This window comes from Lissotriton vulgaris, chromosome 4_1 (genome assembly GCF_964263255.1).
Source record: "Lissotriton vulgaris chromosome 4_1, aLisVul1.2, whole genome shotgun sequence".
Lineage (NCBI taxonomy): Eukaryota > Metazoa > Chordata > Amphibia > Caudata > Salamandridae > Lissotriton > Lissotriton vulgaris.
This window is the reverse complement of record NC_141691.1, coordinates 1753834568-1753856176: the sequence shown is the minus strand read 5'-3', so window position 1 is coordinate 1753856176 and position 21609 is coordinate 1753834568.

The window sequence follows — 21609 nt, the reverse complement described above, 5'->3', positions numbered from 1 at the left end:
AGAAAAAGATCTGACCAAAGTAGAGGCAGACCTCATACATACAGAGCAGAAGGCAAACACGGGAGGGAGCGGGGATGCATTGGAAGCTCGATCGGAACACGAGCGATTGCTGGAAAGGCTGCGCTGCCTCAACTATGCGGCCCACTCGGCCCGCACACACAGCACGGGAGATTAGCCTGGCAAACTATTGGCCTGGCTGATTAGCAGGGAAGATCGAACGAAACCAGTGACGGTGATACAGAATGGCGAGGGCGACACACTATACACGCAAAACGAAATACATGCTGCATTCACCACCCATTATAGCACACTGTACCGCTCCTACCTACAAGCTTCCACTCTAGACATAGCAGAATATCTGGCACACATACAGTTACCGGCACTGCGGGATGCCCAACGCGAAGACCTGGCAGCCCCCATAACGACAGAGGAACTCCGCGCGGACATCACGGCACTCTCCAATGGCAAGACCCCGGGTCCGGATGGACTGCCGGCGGAGTTCTACAAGGCCTACTCGGATTTGTTGATCCCGGAATTGATCCGGATGTACGAGAAGGCAATAGAGGATTCCTCGCTCCCACCCACGCTCAATGAGGCAACTCTGGTCTCTCTCTTAAAACCTGGCAGAGATGGGAAGCAACTAGGGTCCTGCCGGCCCCTTGCACTTCTGAATACAGATTATAAAATCCTAGCGTCCACTCTGGCGCAGAGACTAGGCCCCTACGTACCCGAGCGGGTCCATGCCGACCAAAACGGGTTTGTACCCAAGAGGAGCACCTCATACAATATCTGCCGGCTGTTCAGGATACAAGAATATGCCGTGCGGCGATGGCCAATGCCTAGTGCTCGATTTAGAAAAAGCATTTGATTCAGTGGAGTGGCCTTACCTTCGGGCGGTGATGCAGAAATATGAGCTGGGGGATGCCTTCATGGACATGGTTAGCATACTGTACCAGACACCTATTTGTCCGCTGCCATCAGAGTCAGGAGGGGCACGAGGCAGGGCTGCCCTCTGTCGCCCCAGCTTTTTTCCCTAGCGATGGAACCGCTGGCGGAAATATTGAGGAGCCAGAGTGAGATCTGGGGCATCCTCTTAACAGACGGAACCCATGCGGTCTCGCTATATGCGGATGACCTACTTTTGTATATTAAGGACCTCACCCAGGTACCACAGATCCTCGCAGATACTCTAGACGATTTTGCAGCCCTCTCGGGACTCAAAGTTAACTGGGGTAAATCGGGGGTATATTCCTTCAGTCCAGACATGCAAGAGTGCGAAGTGCGCCTAGGCGGAACACGACTGGCCTGGCACACCACCACATTCCGATACTTAGGCATACATATCTACCGGTCCCCTGCGGATATATTGGAGAGTAACCTGGTCAGAGCCATCTCTTCTCTGCAGGCACAAATAACCTTCTGGAAAACGCTCCCCCTAAATGTCCCAAGCAGAGTGACCCTAACGAAAATGATAGTACTGCCAAAACTACTCTACTACTACTCCAATATACCAGTGTACGTCCCAAACCGCATCTTTTGAGAACTGGAGACCATGATTAGAATGCTCATTTGGAACGCCGGCAGACCCAGAGTGGCACTGTCAAAACTCTATACACCGGTGGCAGCGGGAGGACTAGCAGTCCCCAATCAAGAACTCTACTACCTGGCAGCACAATTGCAGTGGGTGGTTAGTTGGCTAGGCGGGAATAATCTGAGGGACACGACCTGATACCTCGACTTTGACCCACGTGCAAATCCTTTCACTGTTTCATCCCCTGGCCAAACCCCCTCGCCCGACACAACTACATTTAGCGGTAGCATATAAGTGCTACGCACGTAGCTTACGACTCACCCGGGCGGTGACGCCCTATGCCCCTGCAATCCCACTGTTAGGTACCCCTAGGGATGGGGGGTTCGTAACCGTGCCCATGCTAGAACGGTAGGGACAAGTCAGGATAGACACGATCGCTGATCTCTATGTGGAAGGCACCCTGCTTCCGTTTGACAGATTAGCGGCGAATTCAGACTTGCCGGCGGTACAGTTCCTATTACACACATCCCTGATACGCACATACACGAAAGCCTGGGGAGACATGACAGAGGAACCGCAGATGCATTTACTAATACAATATCTACATATCATGGGAAACGGGTCACATGTAATACACTGGCTAGCGCAAGCGTTATTGTCGCCAGAGATTGGACAGACAAAGAATGGGAGAAAATTCTAGAGGGACCCATTCCCATCCCACGCAACTCGCGTTTTAAAATTATACAATTTTATATTGTGTATAGGGCCTATTTGTCCCCGGACAAAATTAATCGGTATTTCGCACTAAACACGTACGCATGCCCACGCTGCTCACTGACGAATGCAGACATCCTACATATGCTCTGGAACTGTCCCAGAATTCACACATACTGGCGAGGCATAACATCATTATTGTCGAGAGGGGCTAGCGCGGAACTGCTGCTCACATGGGAAGCGTGCTTGCTGGGATTGTTCAAACTAACAAAACAAACCAAACTACACACACGGTTTTGGGATCGCGGGCTAGTCACTGCCAAGAGACTCATTACTAGACACTGGAAGAGTAGAGACCCGCCCAAACTCCAACACTGGTGCACCTCCCTTAATAACTGGGCGGCTGCGGAGAGCACAACCCTACACAGAGAGGAGACGGCAAGACTGAGAGCCATACCAATAGCAGCATCCTGGGATGACGTCCTTAAATTGTTCCGACAAGCATGGCTTGAGCAGGGGCTTGCATAGCTGTCAAATAGGTGGGGCACCATTGAGACAATGGCTATGGAAGGAGGCAACGCGCCTGGGAGGGGCGACCTGACCTCGGTGGATAATAGCACACCACGCACAAGACACAGAGTAACAATCGTACTTCACTGATATGTGGCTCTAACCCCTCCCCCCCCCGCACACACCACCAGAAAACGATGCCCTACTGTAACCACGCTGCAGACACAGCCCCCACCCCATCAACACATTCTGAGTATCTGAAAACAAAGACCTACACATCTATTTCTATTCCACCTGCACATTCGTTCACCCCCCCAGTTAGCCAAGTTGGCGATGTTTTTACGCACACCTTACTAGACGCAATAACTAACCTGATCGCAGCACGCCGCGACACAAGAAGTGCGGTTGATCCTTGGTTGACTCAACGCGCACACCTCTATATGAGGAGGTGCTCCACATAATGGGATTAATTGATATGGCACGAGACGAGGTGGGCCTTTACATGTGCAGGATGCTAGGTTCTAATCCACGCACATAAGCGGGCTACACTACATCTACAACCAATCCGAGCGGCGACCTGCCCCTATGTCACCCCACGGGGAACACACTTGACATTCATGATGGGCCTCAACCTCATGATATATATCACCAACTCAATACTTAAACGCCATCTCCCCCCTTAGCGGATGGCCCGTAGCTCTGTGGAGGCAGGCAACACTCTTTCAATATGAAACACCTCGAGGAACTGTTCTATGATTTGTATATTGTTGTTTTTTCCTTTTCAGTATCAACAGCAAAGACACAAGAAATTAGTACTGTATAATGTTAAAGCTGTACAAGTTCATTGATGTACCTCGCAAAGTTATTCTTTCTTTTACCCTCCTCACCCTATTGCTATGTATTGTAATACCTCGATGATCTCTCAACAATAATAAAAATATTCAAACAAAAAATAAATGAGAGGGTGGGTGGTGGGTGGCGGGGGATTTTGTTTCATTTTTTGATGTGTTTTTCAGTTTACACATGATGAGACTTGCTTTATTTGATGTGACGCTTGTATGCTCCGACCTTCTTTATTTGTTACAGTACAGATGGTACAGTTAGGGAATGTGCCCGGTCCTTCTGGGCTTTCACTATTGACTTGGAATGTGCGTGGATTGAATAACAACCGGAAACGTAGACAGGTTTTAAATTATGTCGCACATCATCATGTTGATGTTTTATTTTTGCAAGAGACTCATTTGGCAAGCTCGGATGCTAGCTCGATAGCCTCTTCTTGGGGCCCACACAGGTTTTTTTCTGGTTACAGCTCGTATTCCAGGGGCATTTCTATTTTTGTGCACAAAAGGATCCAATTTGTACATTGTTCCTCACGTCAGGACCCTGAGGGACGGTTCTTGATAGTGACCGGCCTGCTGTTGGGACATAGAGTCTCCTTTGTATGTATATATGGTCCGAACAACGATTCCCCTTCCTTTTTCCATTCCCTATTCACACACCTCCTCGCAATAGACACTGGGCTGTTGATTCTTGGCGGGGACTTTAATCTCCTATTGAACCTCTCGAGGGATAGCACCGCCTCCACTCGTGACTCTAAACCCCATTCCCGCCTGGCCCTATGAGAGATTTGCACACACTATTCCCTTGTGGGTGTGGAGGCCCATTTGCACACACAACAACCCTCTGTCACCGATTATTCTGGTTTCCACGACACTTGGACCAGGATTGATTATTGGCTGGTCTTTCCTGAGGTGGCTGGCTGGTTGGGAATGGTCCGAACTCTTCCACACACTCTTTCAGACCACTCCCCGGTTCTCCTTCAGCTATTCATTCCACGCGAAGGCGGCTATAAGCGACAGTAGCGTTTTCCCAGACGGGCCTTATCAGATCCCGTTTTCACTGAGGACGTCAGGCGCGCCATTGAGGATTATTTCAAACTTAACACTGGTTCCGTTGACACTTGGGCGATTTTATGGGAGAGTTTCAAGGCTTATATAAGGGGGGTCTGTATTTCGAAACATGCCGGGGTACTCCAGGATCTTCGCTCCATTTAAGACCGACTTTAGGAGGACATTGCGGCAAGACCGAGATTTGCTTATCTCCTCCTCAGATCCCTTACCGCCCGCTGGCTGGAGCTTTGTGTCAAGTTTCGGGAAGCGGCAGAGAGGGAGCTGTTGTTCCTTAATAAACATTGTGTGGCGCAGCGCTATGGCGAGGGTGAACGCCTGGGCCGTTTATTAGCCAATACATTGCGTCCTCCCCGAGGCCCTACGTACATCATTTCTATGACCGGTCCCGACGACTCCCTTGTCCAGTCCACCCCTGCAGTTTGCAACCTGTTTCTTACTTATTATAAGAATCTTTATGCCTCTCGCCTAACTGGGGATCACAGAGGGGAGGAAGATTATTTATCGGAATTCGCCCTAGTCTATTTAGAACGCTACATGCAGGAGTTCCTTTCAACCCCCATCACGTCGGACAGTATTATGGAGGCTATCGAAGCCTTACGCGCCTCCTCCGCCCCGGCGCTTGACAGCTTTTCGGCGGACTTTTATAAAGCCTATAAGGAATTATTGGTTCCGCGCTTGGTCGAGGTCTATGCCGAGGCCCTGGAAGCAGGTGTCCTTCCTCCTACTTTCCGTGAGGCGTGATCATTCTGTTGCCCAAACCCGGGAAAAATCCTATGCAGTGTGGTTCGTACCGCCCACTTTCCTTGTTGAATTTAGATTACAAGATCCTGGCCAAAGTCATCGCCATCAGACTCTCACTGTTAATGGAATATATCATCTCCCCAATGCAGTCCGGCTTTGTCCCGCACAGGTCCACCTCGCTTAATCTTCGCACACTATTCACTGTATTGTACCGAATTGACCCTGCTATGGCTGCGGCCGCCATTTTGTTAAGACGCCAAAAAGGCTTTTGATTCCCTCGAGTGGCCATTTTTTCTTTCGGTAATGTGCCGGATGGGCATGCCCAAGTGTTTCGTGTCCACTGTTGCTCTTTTATATAATAAGCCCATTGCCCGGTTATGTCTTAACGGCACTCTGTCTGACCCTTTTCCTCTGTCACGGGGCACGAGGCAGGGGTGTCCCTTTTCCCCCCTCCTTTTCATTTTAGCCATGGATCCTTTAGCACGACAATTTCAGGAGAACTATCTGCAGCGATGCCTACAGTTCCGCACATGGCCCCTATTGCTCTCCATGTACGCTGACGATATGGTGCTTTATGTTCGTTTACTTTGGGACAATCTATCACCATTGATTCGCGAAATCATACGATTCGGCAACTTCTCTGGGTTGCATATTAGTTGGCATAAGTCTGTCATATTTTCTCTTACGTCCGGCACTGTGCCTTGGTCCTTTGAGTTTCCTTTGGAATGGTGCGCAGATTCTATCAAGTATTTGGGTATCCACATTCATCTTGACACGGCCTCGATCATTCGCCTTAATTATGGCACCGCTGTTGATAATTTGGAAACGCAGGTTTCCCGGTGGTTGCGCTTGCCCCTGTCCATGGCTAGCAGAATTGCTATCATTAAAATTATTGTTTTGCCCCGGTTTTTGTATTTTTTAAATAATATCCCTATTCCTCTAACTAAAGTCTTTTTTTCGCAACTTCGTTCGGCCTTGATTCGCTTGGTTTGGGGAAACAAGACTCCTCGAGTCAGTTGGAAGGTATTAACTTTACCCCCCGAAAGGGGTGGGCTGGGTGTACCGGATCTGTATTTGTATTATTTTGTTTCCTAGTGCTGTTACGCATACGCCTGGTTCCATCCAGACGCGTGCATCCCATATTTAAGACCAGAGGCAGACCTGGTTCTTCCGAGACAGCTTCTCACGATTCTCCCCACCGGTTTCCCACGGGATCCCCGGGACATTCAAACGGTTTCCACTACTTGCTGGGCTTGGATTCGACTGCGTAGATTGCTGGGATTAGATCTTTTATATTCGCCGGCTCTGCCTCTGCCTAATTTTTCTCTTTTTCCTATTACGGGTGAGACTGTGGTACAGCGCACTCTGGCGAAATTCAGCTTAAACACGCTAGGCGACTTGTTCCCTGATGGGCACATATTCTCATTGACTGAGGAAGCTCGGTTTAGTGATCGTTCCTTCATGGACACTTTTATTTTTGCTCGGTTATGCTCGGCCTTGCACGCAGAGTTTTCCTCCTTTCCATTGGCGCCAACTGAACTCCCTCCTCTCTCCTTGTTGATTCAAAGTCCCAACAACGCACACCTGATCTCCAGATTATATAAACAATGTGTTGCACTCAAACCTATGGATGACTCCAGGCTCCGTGCTGCGTGGGAGGGACCTGGGTGGCCCTATTTCTGATGACCAATGGGCTTTTTGTTGCAGGGCCACGACCGACATTTCCCTAAATAGTCGTCACAAGCTGCTTCATTTCAAATTCCTTCGCCGGCTATATTTCACTCCGGCTCATTACCATCGAATTGACAACACTAGGCCTCACCACTGCCGTAAGTGCCTTGCCACATTTGCTGATTTCGCACATTTAACCTGGACTTGGCCTAAAATACACCAATCTTGGCTTGATATCCACTCTACCTTGGGAGACATATTAACCATGCCCCTTTCTCCTTTACCCGAGATTGCCCTTTTGGGTTTCGTCCACAACTTTCCTAAGAAAGTTCGGAGGCTGGCGGCATTGGGTTTCCGTTTGGCTAAACGGGAAATAGCTTTATTGTGGGGTAGCAAGCGCGCCCCCACTCTTCGCTCCTGGTTAAACAGCATGGCGTTGTGCAATGTTAACTGTGAAGAATTTAGCACTTTACTTCCCTCTCCCTCCAGGCCTGTCGACATTTGGGGCCCATACAGAGATTATATATCCCGATGCCAATCAGCGCATGATTCCCCGATACAATCCGGCATTACCCCACTCCGGAGTGGGATAGCTTCCTATTGTCCCAGGCTGTGAATGGCACAGTGTTGTTCCTTACACATTCCATTGGCTGTTTAGTTTTTGTTCTGTCCCTAGAAGTAAATTTTGATTTTGTCTCAAGATTGTTTCATGCATAGTATGTATTAATATCCTCTTGTTTTTGTGGGAGCGTATTTTTTTCACATCAATTGGTTCATTTTTCCTGTTCGATATTATGATTCATGTTCGATGTCATTGATTTGGTTGCTTTACTTATATTCAAATTCATTCGTTTTTGTCAATTTGTGTTCACAATTTGCAGTTTTATGATCATTATGTGTTTATGGTGTTTCTTTCTTTTGTTGTTTCTTTATGTAAAATGGAAAATAAAAAATAGTGCTACGAACAGATTCAATGATCAGAATTTTGAGTTTAAATTGCAACAAATACATTTAGCGAAAAGAATATGGGAATTACCCCCACCAGCGTAATTTCAGAAAACAAAAAGCACAACGGCAGGTGTTAAAAACTGACAAGACAAGACACATAAAAACATACAGGCTTAAAGACAGTGACCAACATTTGTATGCAACCCTTAGGCCATTTGTTATCAAAAACGAAACACTGTTGCACCCAGAACAGAAACAATACAAAGCATAGTTAACGGGTCAAAGTGTGTGTCTACGGCGTTTCGATCCCCTGAGAATATGGGATCATCATCAGGACTGAAGATCAATTGCCTGGCATGACACCAATTGATATATTACATGAAGAACCTGATTGAAATCTAGGTTTCTAGAATTACCAATATACCGGGCACAATTGCTGACTCTCCTAGAGTTCAGCTCCTTAGAGGCAACATAGTCACATCATGGCAACAGAAACCCCCCGACCCCAACATATACCACATCCCGCAAATAACACACAGACACAAGTGTTAAGATTGGGAAAAGTTGCTGCAGGTTTATTATTACATACAACATTATGTAATCACGGTGGGTTATCTTACGGGCGATCCAAGGGCAGGCCGCATTCTCGCCACCTGCCCACCTGTTGAGCCAATCAGCACAGTGGCGAACCACCCAACTGCTGCCCCATTATGGTAATTACACTACTCACGCCCCTTGCGGGGCGTATCTAGGCAAACCCCCGGTTGCACGGGCCCACAACCGCCCGAAGGACTACTGGGGCGCCGACACGAGTTCCTGGACCTCCCATGAGGTTCTAGGTTAGGCTCTGGCACCCCTATGTGCCCGCTGAAGTACAGTGTTGCACCTCTCTGCTTCCGGATCGCCCTATAACTCCGCCTGCAACGATAAAAGGAACACATTAAAACTCCCTTAGGAGCCCCCCCTAGCTGACACTCTAGGTTAGAGGGAGGGAAAAGAGTGTCCCCGAAGTAGTACGCGCGACGTCCGGAGCGGCAAAGAGGCCTAAACAATGGCGAGGGGGAAGATATACCCCCTCTCCCTGCCTGCCGCCCCGGACGCTCGTCACCGACTCGGCTACCTCCAGCCAGCAACGCCTGCCCTGGGGAGGAGTGGCTGACCATAGTACGGGTCGGGGGCAGCCCTCTGAGACTAAGGGCCCGCCCTCCTGATGGCCACAGGGCGGGCAGGCACATAGTCACATCAGGGCAACAGGAACCCCCCGCCCCAACATATACCACATCCCGCAAATAACACACAGACACAAGTGTTAAGATTGGGAAAAGTTGCTGCAGGTTTATTATTACATACAACAGTATGTAATCACGGTGGGTTATCTTACGGGCGATCCAAAGGCAGGCCGCATTCTCGCCACCTGCCCGCCTGTTGAGCCAATCAGCACAGTGGCGAACCACCCAACTGCTGCACCATTATGGTAATTACACTACTCACGCCCCATGCGGGGCGTATCTAGGCAAACCCCCGGTTGCACAGGCCCACAACCGCCCGAAGGACTACTGGGGCGCCGACACGAGTTCCTGGACCTCCCATGAGGTTCTAGGTTAGGCTCTGGCACCCCTATGTGCCCGCTGAAGTACAGTGTTGCACCTCTCTGCTTCCGGATTGCCCTGTAACTCCGCCACCGCCCGGCCGGCGGCCACCGTCGCCGTCCGGGCCCCCCACCACTTCGCTTCTTAGGGAAACCTGCAACCCTTGCTCTGCAGAGCATCACGTCAGTCCAAAGGAACAAGACCAAAACGACAGGTGAGCGGTGGACCCTTTCCACCTCGAAGTGACCTGATCTTGACATGAACAATACATGCCTGAAGAAACCCAGGCCCCTCTGCCACTAATTTGCAGATACCCCCGGGTCTTATTCCTTTACAACATTAGTGTAAACATCCCCGGTTTGTGAGGTCATACTACCAGGTAAACGACAAAGTGATGAGGAGGGGCCCGACTGCTGAAGGCGCTTCGTAACAAACAAAAGGCGTTCCAGCACATGCCCTGAAACTCAACCACACCCTTCACGCAAAACGTCAGCGGGCAACACCCAGCTAAGTTACAACTACTACTGTAACGCCGTTCTCCGCATAACCTCGATAAAGTGTGCAATGTTGAACGCTTGTGCTGCTATACTCGAAGAGCACAGGGGCATCGAAGGGATCAAATCATATTACACCATGAACTTGGACAATGTCCTTTCATATGCAAATACAGGATTGAAAAGGTATTAACAGCAGGCATCACTTGCCCCCTCGAGTTTTAGTCTGGAAGGAGCTTAGGCCATGCTACCTCTAAGATAGCTTGATTGTGAGGTTGACTTACGACCACCACAAAGGGATTGCTGGGACAGAAACCAAGAGCCCCCATAAGATCCTGACCTGCATCATGACACGCCCGCTGAAACCAATGCCACTCTGACACTAATCAGCATATACCCCCGGGAACAAATCCCTCTACAGCAATAGTGTAGACTATCCCAGGTTCGTGAGGACATACCCCTGGTAAGAGACCAAGAGATGAGCGGGGGCCTCAATAGGAGAGCCAGCGTATGCCACTGAGACCCACCACACACCTTCATACAAAGCATCAGCAGACTACACCAAAAAGTGTATAACTTCTGCCGAAGCTCAATTTTCAAAATACAGCTGACAACTGTGCTTGTGTACGCTAGTGCAACTATACTCAAGCAAAGTACAGAGGAATATTTCAGTGCGCAATGCATAATTTATTATAACTTGCGTGGTGGGCTTACATTTGATATACAGGATCGCAAAGGTAAACAGCTGGTATCACATGCCCCCTAGTTTAGCCTGGAGGCTGCTTCGACCATGCTACCTAAGAATAGCTTGTCTATAAGGTTGACTTACGACCCCCGCCGTAAAGCATTTAATAAGCTGAACCAAGGTGCTCCCATAATTGGTGATCTCAAACCTCAGGCCACTACTCACCTTGGGAGGGGGACAAAGGAATCTAAAGGTTACTCAGGTTCATTCAAGAGGCTGCTCCAACGCAAGCCAGGGGAGCCCAACCACACTAACCGTGAACGAGAAGCCGTGTGTCCAATACCTGATAGGAGCCCATCGTGCAAAGCCCCCACCCATAATAGAGAAAACGACCAAAAAAGGGGGAGATGGATACCAGAAAGATCATTCTGAGTTTTCATAACAGCTGTTCAATCATTTTTTGAGCAATTCTATATTGAGAGTCTTCTAGGGGCCCACTTCTTTAGGTATTCTTGGCAAACCAGGCTCAGGCTGTGGTAGCACAGTTGCTCCCCTAGTACATGAAATGAGTGTAACACTGCAGGCTGAAACCCCTACATTCTACTGAGAGGCAGCATGTTCTCCAGAACTGATGGCTCCTCAGATGGGCTGTCTTCCAGATTCCAGACCTTGGTTAAACAGACAGACAACAGCAGTATTATGGAAGAGCGAATTGATTATTGTCATGTGACCTTTTCTTCTCATATGTCAAGTTAAAACAGTGCAGGTCCCAGATTGGTCATATAACAAGACTAACTATACCTTTTGGTTAAGGCCCCCGGAGATTGATATGCGCAAGGGGGTATTATGATCCTATTAGCTTCGGGCTAGACCTAGAATTTGCTAATTATCCTAATTTTGGCACATCCAAGACGGACTTCCATACAGTCATACCTTGCCATGACAGCACAGTAAGATAATACCCAAAAGTGAGGGCCCCTCCCAATTGAGCGCCACAGGAATACGCCCAGCAGCAAATCTGCAAATGTATGATATTCAGATACCAATATAAATTTCCACACAGCCATCAAAGAATGCCATAATGGCGCCTGCATCAATCGGACAGGCCGGAGGGCCACATGCATAACCCCTGGTGGCACGAGGACCATGAAAGCCAAGCCGTGAGACTTCGCTCAAGCCATAAACCGAAACCAACTTCTCACAATGCACGCCACCCGGCGCCAAAACTGGACCCAAAATTTCCAGAAATTCCAACCACCAAAGGAAAGGCACCACGAAACAGGCTTCTCACAGTGCGCGCCACCCCGGGGCCAAAGCAGGACACCCAGGATACTCTGAACTGCCCAAGACCAAGGAGGGGCCCCCAGGACGGGCGCTATGCCTGGTGTGGGGGGTGCACTAATGCTGTGATGGGGTGTGAATGGAATTCTCACTACCGGGGCAAGCCATGTAAAAGTGGCTGAAAACCACAGAGCGACACGCTGCAACTGTTTGCGCTGCTATACTGTGGGAGGCTGGCGCAACACCCGGTCCTTGATGTCCATGTTCTGAGTGAAGACCCAAGGTACCAAGGCTAAAAGCACCCCTTGACCCATGCTAGTGCGGACAAAAAGGAGCTTCCGTACCCCACGTACGCAGTCGCAAATCAAACCACCTCACCGCCACCCTTCCAGATAAGGAAGATACCCAACCTGACATGCACTCATAAAAGCAGGAGGATGAAAACAAGCACCTACTAGACCTCAACATAATACCATGTAGCGGCTTGAACCTACCGCGGCGTAAACTGACCGCCCCGCGAAAGACAGCAGTTTTATGATCCAAAACATGCCCATGAAGCCGCTGGCTGCAACACCGAAAATCCGAATACCCTCTGGCTATCTAGGATTGTTAGAGCTTCGGTTTGCGCCGCTCAAGCACGTGGTAGAGAACTCAGCCCCTGCTGGCCTGCGTGTCTATTCCAAACAAAACTTATCGGGTTTGAGCAAACAGACTTGCTTGAGCATCTACTTCAAAATGCAGTTATTCTCACGCTCAGCCACCGCTGCTCAACTAGTCTCCAAAGTCCAACTAGAAAACAGTTAGGGATACACTCAGGCGTGGCCACATAAACCCATCATCGTTAGGACATCTTATGTCTAAAACACATCTTTTAACTCCTCCTGACATGAAGTTCCAGTCAGAGACAGGTGTAAAAGCATGAATTGCTGCAACCCACCGTATGGGTAAATGGCCTAGCCCCAATGGGCCAATAGGGCAGGCGACAAGTGCCTGGGTCTGTGACATGGTACAGCGTTCAAACTAGAGTGATTAATAGCCATGTTTATGATTGCCTAAACATTAGCGCGACCGCAAGACATCTCCAACGTGTGCGAACTGTTAAGGCAAGACTAGTGTTGTCGGAAACCGATATCCAGGCAATATAGTAACATGCCCACGATTATACGTATATAAATGCAAGTTAATAATATCCCAGCCCTCTCCAGTCCAGCAAAACCACAACGTAAGTACCACCCATGAACCGCCTAACGTGTTGTTCATAGAGTGGCACTTACAGTGCCTCTACACACAATATGTGTTACACCCCCTCAAAAAACATCATGCCCTTATGCACCACGTGCAAGTCTTCAAATGTAAGGTATGATCGGCGGCCAACCTTGGGTTTGAGCGGGGGAAGCAAGGGAAAGAAGAGCACAGAGTAGGAGAGATGGCCTAAAGGACAGTCATAAAAGAATAACTCTCAGGACCAGGTGTCTGGTTGTTAACATTCTATCGAAAAGACTGGGTGTGAACGTAAAGTTCCCAACAATGCTTGCCGACAGCCACAACCGGAGGCCTTTCAGACGCTAAACAAGGGCGTCTAATGGCACGTGCCAGCACGAGCTCTTATGCTCACTAGCTTAATATGCAAGAGGCATGATCAGGCTTGCATGCCCTGCTAAGTCCGGCCGACCCAGCTGTGGTTGGCCAGCCCCTGGCCACTGGCCCTAGAAGCTTCCCCAGGAAGCCGCGAAAACTGTAGAGAGAACCCTGTTTGATCGACCCCAGGCTCGATCCCTGTATCCAGCACCAAGGGGTCAGTGCGACTCGGCGCAGGATGGCGCGCTGCCTAGAACAATTGTTAGTACAGTGCAATTATTAAACATTCAAGACACCTGCTGGTAAAAATTTGACCAGCCGAGGGTGCTGGGTAGATACCAGGAAAGGTAAATACCGGGAGAAGCGTCCCTCGTGACCCGGGCAGCACTGCAAGCCGGTTGCCCGGCAGGGGCTGCGCGACAACCCTGTGTCTTGAGCACGCTCTGGAACTAGGGCAGGCAAATCGAACTTTGCGCGCTATATATGAATCATGTGGACCGTAGCAAAAACGGGGCCTCAAACATACTGGCGCCAAGAGACAGCCAGTGGCCCCAAGAAAACGTGCGCAGATTGGGTCCTGTTGCGCCAGGGATAATACGCTCATGGCCCCCGGGGTTGGGGGTCCAGGCACGAAGGAGCCCGCGCATGCATCAGCCGATACCCAGGTAAAGACCAGGGAGACGCTCGCAACTAACGCTCTCCAAAGGACGAGCGGCTCTAGGACCTTGCCCCACACAGGTCGGTCCCGCGCAATATGGAACCCTAGTGGCCAAACGAGTCTTGCCCGCCCTGGAAACCAGGTCCCAGCAAGCAGAGACAAAATATTTTCCCGGTTTTAGAAGGCACGAGCCTGACACGGCTTGGGCATCGATGAGCATTACCTAGCTCCTGTGGAGTCAAGGAATTGATGGACGACTCTGGTTCTTTTACGTGATTATTTATTATCAAGACGGAGCGCCGGGATAACACTTCTGCTCTGCTCTAACGGTAGGCGCCAATGGTTACAACGGCCGCCTTCCGTTATCGCGTGACGTATATCCTGTCCCGCCTAGCGGAACGCTGACGCGCCGACGCAAGTGCGTCACCACATATCTCCCCCCTTTACGCGGCAACATATAAATTGTAAAGTTCTTACTTCCAGTTCATATCAAAGTCTTTGAATCTCTCTGGTGTCTTCACTTCTCTTCCCCTCCTGGTTCTCACCATCGTCAGACCTTCTCTGCACTCCTGTTCTTCGCTCTCTCTGATCAGTGCACCACTCTTGTCCTTCATGTCCTTGCTCCCTTCTCCGTTACTTTCTCTCCCTGATTCTTCTTGCTCTCTTACTCCGTTGCTCTCCGCGGCCATCTCCTGCTGTCCTGCTTCTACTTCCACGTCCATTCCTCTGTCACTTTCGTCTCTCCTCCTGTATTCACCATTCTCCGTACCTTCCTTCTCATCTCTTTCCCCTTCTGTCCTTCCGCTGCACTTTGCCATCCTGTCCTGTGACCAAACCTTTCCGTCACTTAGCAAGGCAGACCTGTCGTACGACTCCAAAACTTGCAAGGGCGGCGAAAACTTGCTCTCACCCTTTTTCTTATGGACTGCCAGTTTAACTCGCACCCAGTCCCCTTTGTCCAGAGTCGCCTCTTTAACCTTGCGGTTCTTGTTGAAGTGATTAGTGTACATTTCTTGAGCTCTTTCTAGGTTCCGTTTCACAATGGCTGGGGACCACTTACTTTGTATCACCAGCTTCTTCCATGCCAGATTGTCCTTGGTGAACGCTTCTCTCCCTCGCAATACTTTGAACGGGCTGTACCCGGTGCACCCCGGGGTGATCCGGTACGCCCATATCATCTTCTCCAGTTCCTTCTCCCAATCCAGCCCGTCGTTGATGGCTGCCTGGATGGTTCCCATTATGACGCGGTTGAACCGCTCCACTTGGCCATTTCCCGCTGGGTGGTATATGGGTGGATGTTTAACTTCAATCCCATTCCTTTCAGTGAAGGATGCCCATCTCGTTGATGTGAACTGGGGGCCGTTATCGCTCACGATGATCCTGGGTATGCCTTCTCTCAGGAATATGGACTGTAAAAAGTTCACCACTGCTTCAGTGTCCATGGTTTCTTTAACTTCAATCGCAGGCCATTTGGAATACTTGTCCACCAATGCCACCACGTACTTCTGGACCCCTGCTTTGTTCTGGACCGGTCCCAAGATGTCTACGGACAGCACCTCCCACGGGCCGTCAGGTATGGGAAACTTCCCCAGGGGTGGTCTGATCATGGATTGTGACTTGTCAGCCTTCGCACAGGATTCACATTTCCTTACATGCCTTTCGACTTGCATGTCTACCGCTGGCCACCAGTAAGCCTGTCTGGCTAAGGCTTTGGTCTTTGTGATGCCCTGGTGTCCTTCATGCAGCAACCCCATCAGGCGTTCCAATATTCCTTTCGGTGGTATGACCTTGTCCCCTCTCAGGAGAAAGATGGAGTCCTCCGCCAAGGACAGTTCATCCCTGACTTCCCAATACCTGCGGAGTTCCTCCTTCAGGTGCCTCTTCTCCGGCCACCCATGGGTAATGTATCCTCTGATGGCTTCTAGTTCCTCATCATCTTTGTACGCTTCCTCCCAGTCCTGTCGACTTATCGCCTTCTCCGTTTCCTGGATGGTGGCCACCACATATCCTGCCCATTCCCGATCTTCGAGGTCACTCCTCACTTCCATGGCAGCTGCCCTGCTGAGAAAATCAGCGACTTTGTTTTGTGGCCCTGGAATGTGTTCGACGTCATAGAGGAAGTCTAAGAGACGCAGGGTCATCTTTGCGATTCTGGGTGTGGCGTGCGCATGGCCGCTCGATGTCAGCACTCGGACCAGGGGTTTGTGATCCGTTTTGACTAGGAACCTCGCTCCCCACAGATACTGGCGGAATTTCTCCATGGCCCATACCACTGCCAGCATCTCCTTCTCCACCACGCTGAACTTTTCCTCATTGGGGGCCAGAGACCTGGACGCGAAGCTGACCGTGTGCACCTCTCCATTGCTCGAGCGCTGTGTTAGGACCGCTCCCAGCCCACGGTCGCTCGCGTCTGTCGTGAGAATAGTCTCTGCCTGTGGATCGAAGCCTTTGAGCGGGATGGCAGTGCCCATCTCCTTCTTTAAGTTGTCGAATTCGCTTTGTTCTGCATGTCCCCACTGGAATCCGTTCCTCTCCTTGAGTAGTTGTCTCAGGTGGTGCGTTTTCGAGGCGAATTGTGGCACAAACTTGCTATAATATTCGGCCATTCCTAGGAATGACCTAACGTCTTCCTTCTTGCTCGGGGTGGGCGCGTCTTGAATTGCTTTCATGTTGGTCGTTTTGGGTCTGATGCCTTCTTCGCTTATTTCGTGCCCCAAGTAGGTGACCGTTCTCACTCCCAATCTGCACTTGGACCACTCTGCTGTCAATCCGTTGTCTTGTAAGATCCTGAATACTTTGTGTAGCTTTTCGTTATGGTCGTGCCTGGACTTCCCCATCACCAATATATCATCCTGAAAGAATTGGACGTCGACCACTCCTCTCAACAGCTTATGCATCATCTTTTGAAAGACTGCCGCCGCCGAGGCCAGGCCGAACGGCATTCTTAGGAACTCGTAGCAGCCAAACGGAGTGATGAAGGATGTGAGGTGTGTGCAGGAAGGGTGAAGCTTTACTTGATGGTACGCAGACGACAGATCCACTGTGGAGAACCACTTGATGTTCTTGGTCTTAGATAACATCTCGTTTATGCGTGGCAGGGGGAACTTGTCCACTAGTATGTTCTTATTCAGTTCTCTCAGGTCCACGCATAATCTGACCTTGCCATTTGGTTTGTGGGCCACCACCAAAGGGGAAAGCCATTCTGCGCTTTCTATGGCCCTGATCACACCTTCCTTCTCTAGCCTGTCCAATTCCTGCTGCACTGCTTCTCTGCTCCTGAACGGGATGTTTCTTACTTTGTGTATCACTGGACGTGCGCCTTCTTTCAGTCTTATCAAGTGCTTGTACTTCGCCAACTCCCCAATCTGTCCGTTAAACACTCTTGGGTATGCTCTCCTCCACGACTCTACGTCATCACTTTTTTCTACGTCCATCAAGAGAATCTTCTCGATGCCTCCTGGGTTCAACTGGATCCCTAGGGCTCCCAGATCTCTCCAGCTCAGCACTGAAGGGCCTTTCTCCGCTATGTACAGTTTGCATAACGCCTGTCTGTCTCTGAATTCAAATGGCAAAGGGCAGAATCCTAGCATTGGGATCTTCTGGCCCGTGTACGTGACTGGACGCAGGTCCATGGGACGTAGCTTCTCCCCGTGTGTGGAGGCGAACTTGTCCTCCCAAACCCTTTTCTGGATGATCGAGATGGGTGCGCCGCTGTCCGCAATCATTTCTAGTGGAATGCCTCCAATGTGCATGTCCAGCCTGGGTTTGTCATTGCCTGCGTCGTCCATCTCCAACACCTGGACGTCGATGTACAGGATCTCTTCCTGGTCATCGGTGCTCTCTGACTCCCCCGTGTCTTCTTGTTGTTCCCGGTCGACGAACTTCACCGTGGGCCCCTTGGGCTTCCGGCGGCAAACCTTCTCGTAGTGGCCGAATATTCCGCAGAATGAGCACTTCGCTCGGAATGCTGGACACGTTTTGTCGTTTCCTAGGTGGTTACCGCTCCCACACCTGTAGCAACTCGGGCGTCCACCCTTCGCTCCCCTCTGGTCGGTGTGATGCGTGGACTTCTGTTTCTTGCTGTCGAGTTTCTTCTGTGGCTCTTTTTGTTTCGGGCGTTCTCCTTTCTGATGAGCCGATATCTGGCACACTGACGGTGCATTTCCTGAGTCTTTCTTGGCTGCTTGGGCACAGCGTTTCGAGAGTTCAGCTTTCTTGACCATGGCCCAAATCTCTTTGAGTGGAGCATCGCCGTTTACCCACAGTTTGTCTTGAACGTGGGAGCTTGAGGTATGCATTATGATTTGATCTCGGATGAGATCGTCGTGTAGCGCGCCAAATTTGCACGAAATGGCGAGCTTCTGCAGGGCGATGACGTACTCGTCAACTGACTCGTTGTTCTTCTGTTTCCTTTGGAAGAAATTGTAACGGTCAATTGCGACGCAGACTACAGGTCGGAAGTGCGCATCCAGATCGGCGATCGCGTGGCTGAAAACGTCGTCGTCCGCTGCGTCTCTTTCTGCTTTCACGATGGTGTCGTAGACTCTTATCCCCTCCGGACCCAGGTTGTGAAGCAAGACCTTCTTCCTGCGTTTGCTCGAATACGGAGCGCCTGCTTCCTCCTCTAAGGCGTCGAGGTAGTTGAGGAAGTATCTCTTCCAGTCCTCCCATTGTCTCTCAGGTTCCCCTGGGTTGGTCCAAAACGGCACCAGCTGCGTGAGGGACGACGAGTGCGCCGCCATTTTGTCTTCCCTGCTTCTGGAAGAATGTGCTGGGCTCGGTTTCCCTTGGGGGCTACCCGGAGCGTTGTGCTTAGTGGAATCTCCTTCTTCTGGGTCACTATCGCTGTCTGTTCGCAGTTGCGCGTCGGGGAGGGTGTTTGATGGTTGTGCTCCAGCCCCTTCTCCCGCCTGCGCCAGCTCGTCGGGGTGAGTGTTCGAAGACTCTCCCTTGCTTTCGATCTGTTCCGCCAGTTTGCTCTACGGTCTGTATCTCTATGGGCTGTGAACCCCCTTCAGTCTCTTTTAACGCTGCCGTAGGCGCGGGCACCCTCAATGCTAGCCGGCTACTACTAGTTTTCTTGACGCCTGGTACCACAAGTACTGCAGGCCTACCTCCGTTGCTGTGCAGTCTCGCGTGCCTTGCTGGGGTGTGCTCCGCTCGGAGTAGAGTGCAGGCCTCTGCCACGCTCCGTCTTGCAGGGTGACACGTGGGATCGGGTCCGCTGCTGGATTGAGGGACACTCGATCTCGATGGCTGTCTGCTCGCCTCAGGGTTCTGGGTCAATCCCGTATCCTCGTCGCCATTGTGGAGTCAAGGAATTGATGGACGACTCTGGTTCTTTTACGTGATAACACTTCTGCTCTGCTCTAACGGTAGGCGCCAATGGTTACAACGGCCGCCTTCCGTTATCGCGTGACGTATATCCTGTCCCGCCTAGCGGAACGCTGACGCGCCGACGCAAGTGCGTCACCACAGCTCCAGTTGTATTTCATGACACATTCATTTTGTTAGGCACGAAAAATTGAATTGCTCATAATCACAGGATGTTCGGCGACATCGCCGAGACTAGAACCCGGGTCCCCAGATTCAAGGTTGCCCGCCCTACCCGTTCGGCCACCTACTCTCCGAATAATAGACAGGCAGGACAATCTCCCCTCGAGGGCACAGGGTTGAAACACCCCCGGGCTGTGTCAGCCCCGGGCGGCGCCCTCACCCCCCACCCCGCAAGGTTCGATACTTGTAGCTCATGCAGGCTGGCAGCTGACCGGGCCATAGCTGGCGAATCAGACACCAGGCTGCGGATGAGGAATTTTATTTATCCATGTAATTATTCATTGTGGCCATAATACAGCGCCGCAAGCACACGGTACCATAGTAGAAATAAATGTGCATCATGCTGAGCATATGATCGGAGGGTATATGTTCTCGGATTTCCCAAGCGGTGTCCCCCCGGGACATGTAACGTGTCAGCAGATCACACATGGTTTTGCGGCAGGCAAAAGTCATACATTTAGAATATACTGTATGGCCCAGCCTCCGTCAGCATTCCAATCATCTGGAAATGCGAACACTGACAGAGTCTTTGAGAACACTAAAGTACCCATGATAATGCAAAGAATCAACTTCGTATAAATAAGAACATCCCAGGCCAACAATGGCTCGCTGGGGACTAACGGGCTTAAGGATTCACACTGTACGCTCACTTCACGCATCCGGTTGATTAACTGCCTAAAAGATGTAGAAACCTGGGTGTTTTGAACAGAGCCAACGAAAATCGAGTAGACATTCACATATAAGGGAAGCCAATTATTGCACCACCCTCAGATGCTTTTAGCGGCAGATTGAAACATATAGATAAGCCTTATCTGCGAAAACAAGGAAGAGTGCAAGACGCTAAGCAAATTAGTTTATCGGGAATATTACGCATTTTAAGACAGAGATTAGAGTGCTGTCTAACTCGGAAATATGTATATTTTGCATATGAACAAGATAGAAAACATCTAGCAATATAGGCACGGCCCAAAGTTTAAATTTGTGATCACAATTCTCTAGCCCAAACTGTTTCCGTGCAATGCTGCAAGGTTGGGGGGGGGGAGGGGAGACGGACCATGATCACCACATGACCCCGAAGGAACAGGGGCCAGGTTGCGCGAAGACAAAGCGACTACACAGTGGGCCACTAGGAGACCTCCGAACCTACGGCGTCAGCCCCACTAGATGCGCCACCCCCTGCCTCAGATCAGCTAACCCCCGGTTGGGCCGTGACAGTTAGGGAAAATAACTAATCGACAGCGGGGAAGGAAACGCCGTCGCGTGCGCACATGGGTGGTTAACGCCCGAAGGGGTCAAGCTCTGGAGGGGGCAGCCGTATTGTCCAGGAAAAATTGGGCCACAGCACCACCTCGTGTATCGAAGTGTGGAAAATTACGAGTGGCCCGTACGGGGATCGAACCTGCGACTTTGGCGGGGATCGAACCTGCGACTTTGGCATTAATAGCCCCCTGCTCTAACAACTGAGCTAACCAGACAGCACAAGGATGGTTGGCCGACAGGCCTGCACGGAGGAGCCCACATCACAAGCCCCTTTACAACAGATCCTTACGGATCGCATCCCGACCATGACATGGCTGTGCACCCCACCTAAATGGTGACAGGGCAAGGCGGGCAAGGGTAAGGATAGAGTGGGGGGGGGTTGACGAACCACAGACTCAACCCGGTTAGGGCCCTCCCCACAGCCCCCGTCGCTCCTCAGCCACTCCGACCGGCGGACCAGATGGTAACGCTGGACCCCTGCCC